We start from the raw sequence: 4,182 nt of genomic DNA on the forward strand, positions 1-4,182 counted from the left end.
TTGTATATGTTTAAGAAAACTAAAAATAAAACTCTGTGACCTCTGTGTCCTCTGCGAAAATCCCTCCTTGTTAATCATTGTTGTTAAGTCTGACAGTGGTTTCTTTAAAGTTGTTTAGTCTTTAGAAAATGCAATTACAGATGTTATGGACTTCTTAGAAGTTGATCACATATCATCTTGTGATTCCCTATTTCTCAGCACCAAACAGACTTGTGGTCCAGTTGGTGTGGAAACAAGAAGGACCATCAAACACAGACTGGTGTAGGGTTCTGAAATTCTAGCGATGTTTTCATTGAACTAGCCCTTCTCCTTATCCCCTACTTTCATCCCTCCTAGTAAAAAGTTTCCAACAGCATTCATTACCACTGGGGAATTTAACTCGCAAGCAAATGCCATTTGATTAAGCATTTAACTTACCATAAGAACCAAATAGAACTGTTTATGTTGGATCAAACCTAACCCAAAACAAATTCACTTAATGTTCTCTGCTAAATTTCTACTATTCTGGGGGGGGGGGGATTTAGGACAAACTGGCTTCTAAAAACCTTTAACAGTCTCCTCTATGACTTTGCAAATTAATGGGATGTTGAAAGCATGCAACATTTGAGACCTGCACTAAGTTATGTATCTAGATAGCAACTGTGCACCTAATTATGCCCAGGTGACTATTTCCCCATTCTCTTGAGCTGAATAATAATCATTTCCAGTCTAGTTTCACTGCCTGTGATCGTCGTCGTCAGCAGCCGTCCGTCTCGAGAGACGATGGTGTAGCTTCTTAAAAGTCTTTCTGCACCTCCGAGAATGGTTGTGCAGTCCAACTCGGGAGTGACATGGTATCTGTCTCCTCCCGTGTTGAATCGACATCTTGCGATGACGCTGGAGTGTCCTCTCCAGTGAAGCTGAAGCTACAGAGCCTGGGCAGGGTGATATGGAGGGTCTGCTGTTGCCCATGCAGCAGACCACCCCCTCTCTTCGCAGCTGAAGGGTCCAAGGGAAAGACGGAGTCAATACAGCTTGGCTTCAGGTGCGCCGCAGGAGTTGCCGGTGTTGACTACAACGTCAAACCGCCTTAGGGACTCCGGCTCCGGATTTTCTGTTGGGGTTTACTCCCTTAGCCTTTCCCCTGAAGAGGTATGCTGCAAGGCAGCGGAGGTTTTTTGGAGTCAGAGTTTTCCTTCTCTGATGTGATACACAGTAAGTAAAGATGCAATATGTTCAACACTCATATCAAATCCCACACTTGGTTTCTCTGAGAGTTGCTGGGCTCTAAAGAGAAAGTATGGGAGTGGGCCCCACCCTGCTTTCCTGGCCCACGGCCTCGCCCACCACCCTCTTTAGGGTTCCATTTGTTCCCCAGAGAGGATCAGTGAGCTGCTTCCACCGGTGAGAATGGAGAAGGCCCAGCAGGGAGGTTCTGAGACTGTGACAGATCAGGCAACAGGACCAAGGTGCTGCGGGAGCCTGTGTCTGGAGGACACTCCCGAGCAGAGCTGCTGCCCAGGGGAACTGCAACTTCTCCTCCTAGGGAAGTGTGGCACAGGGAAAAGTGCCACAGGAAACACTATTCTGGGCAAACACGTGTTCAAGTCCTCATTCAGTGAGCAGATGGTGACTAAAACGTGCCAGAGAGAGAGGAGGGCCGTGATAGGCAAGGAGGTGGTGGTCATCGACACCCCCGACGTTTTCTCCTCAATGGCTTGTGCCTAAGGCAAGCAACCCAACATTGAACGCTGCTTAGAGCTCTCCGCCCCCAGCCTCCATGTCCTGCTTCTGGTGGTCCCCATCGGCCACTGTAAGGCGGAGGACAGAGAGACCATCAAGGGCATCGAGGAGGTGTTTGGCGAGGAAGCCTGGAGGCACACCATTATCCTCTTCATTCGGAAGGACGAATTCAGGGACGATGATTCCTTACAGGATTACCTCCACCAGGACAGCGTGATTGGAGAGTTGGCTAAAACTAATGGAATGCGATTCTGCACTTTCAACAATAAGGCCGGGGAGGCAGAGCAGGCCGGCCAGGTGGGGGAAGTCCTCAGCATGATCCAGAGTTTGATGGACGAAAATGGAGGACCCTACTGTGTGAAAGGCAGAACCGCAGCTAGCGGATTCCAGGAGTGCATGGAAAAGGGTACACTGCAGAAGGGAGACAATCCACACGACTTGCTGTGTGGACATGGAGTACTAGTCCCTATGGATGGTGCCCTGGGTGACGCAGACCCTGGAATGGCTGTTCCTGGAGTTGCTGGCGCTGCCATTTGCTCAGCACTCCCAGAGGAGCTGTTGCCGCTGGCCGCAGTGTCTGAGCCAAACCCTGGGGCATCAGAACTAAAGGTCCTGCTTGTGGGAAAGCGTGGTGTTGGGAAAAGCGCGGCCAGAAACAGCCTTCTGGGGGAGCGGGTCTCTGAGACCGAGTTCAGCGACCGCTCAGTCACCAAGGAGTTTCAGTTGACGAGCAGAATCTGGGGAGAGAGGAAAATTTTGATCATCGATGGTCCAGTCTTATCATCTTTAAAGGATTTGAGATCACACCTTCAGAAACACACCCCCAAAGGCCCCCACGCCTTCTTGCTGGTGACCTCACTGGGGTCCTTCACTGAGAATGATGAGAAGATTCTGAACAGCATCCAAAATAGTTTTCAAGAGGAAGTCACTAAGTACATGGTCATTCTTTTCAACAGGAAAGAAGATCTAGGGGCTCAGGCAGTAGACGAGGTTTTAGACAGAAATGCAGCCCTCTGCATGTTCATCGACAAATGTGAGAACCTACACAGCATTTTCAACTACAGAGCAACAGAAGAAGAGGAGCGATCCCAGATGCCTGAGCTCCTGCAGAAACTTGTGAGCACGGTGCAGCAGAACAAGGGTCAGACTTGCAACTTCCTAAGGGAAGGGGCTCTGACCATTGTCCTCATGGGGAGGACCAGGACTGGGAAGAGTGCCACCAGGAACACCATCCTTTGGAGGCACGAATTCCGCTCTCAGCTCCAAGCCCAGCCGGTCACCCAGACGTGTCAGTGAGGCAGTAGGACGGTGTCCTGGCAGGACATCTTGGTGGTGGACACGCCTGTGCTCTGCCTTTTGTGCTGTAATCAAGCCCAGCAGGAAAGGGTCCACAACTATGTGTACAGAAATAAAGAGAACATGGTTCTGTTCCTGGTGCTCCAGCTGGGACGGGTCATTCACGAGGACAAAAACGAGATGAAGATCCTGGAGACCATCTTCAGCAAGGATGTCAGGAAACGCACGATTGTGCTTTTCACCAGGAAGGAAGACCTGGAGGGTGGGGACATTAATGATTACTGCACTAACACAGATAACGGAGTTCTTAAGGGGATAATTAAGAAGTGGGGGAGGGGGGCAGCAGCAAGTTTGTGCTTTTAATGACAAAGAAACTGGCCAGGCCAGGGAAGACCAGGTAACGGTCCTTTTGACAATGGTCAATGAGCTGGTACATAACCGTAAAAAAGAGCACAGCTGTTTCTGTGCATGGAGAATATCAGCAAAAAAAAATAATTTTAAAGGGCTGGCAGTTAAAAATTCCTTTCCAGAGAAGTACAAAGATGGCAGAGGATTAAGTGGAAGCTACACTAACCTCCTCCCAGGACCAGTCTGGATTTACAACATAATTTGGGAGAAATCATCTGGAATAATCAACCAAACACTAGCTGGAGAGAAGTCTTATAACCACGGAGAGACAGGAAAGGCCACTACATCACAACGTGACCGGTACGGAGTGCAGAGATGTGGAAGGGCTGACTTGGCTCCCATGGGTGGCAGCTGAAGGGACTGAGAAACAGCTCAGCAGCTGGGGGTTACCCCTGAGAAGGGCAGGGTCTAAACCCACAGCTGGGCTTCCCATCCTACAACAGAGTGGAAAGTAAAATAGTATTCAGCTCTGAAAAGCGAAAAGCCACAGGGTTTCTTGATAGCTGGAGAGAAACAGCTGGAGAAAGAGCTCTTAATTGGATCACATATGAAAATATTTGGGCCTCCACTTACACTGGGCTCAAGCAGAGGGAAGGCAGAGAGGACTGGAGACACTTGGGGATAGTTTGGCAAAGTGGCTTTGAGGGGAGAACTGGGGAAGCAGCGACCGGATCCCAGTGCTGACTCATCCCCAATACTGCAGAAAGACCATTCCCCTCCTCGTGGCATCAGCCTGAGGAGAAGCAAAAGCCCTGT

At 49.6% G+C, this 4,182-nt stretch overlaps 1 pseudogene; it reads left to right on the forward strand.

Moving 5' to 3' along the window:
• The first annotated feature begins 1,389 nt into the window (after nucleotides 1-1,389).
• Nucleotides 1,390-3,381, forward strand: LOC149996315 (GTPase IMAP family member 8 pseudogene; annotated as a pseudogene).
• Nucleotides 3,382-4,182: the final 801 nt, after the last annotated feature.

Source organism: Furipterus horrens, unplaced genomic scaffold (genome assembly GCF_987537825.1).
Source record: "Furipterus horrens unplaced genomic scaffold, mFurHor1.1.pri manual_scaffold_12, whole genome shotgun sequence".
In the NCBI taxonomy this organism is placed as follows: domain Eukaryota; kingdom Metazoa; phylum Chordata; class Mammalia; order Chiroptera; family Furipteridae; genus Furipterus; species Furipterus horrens.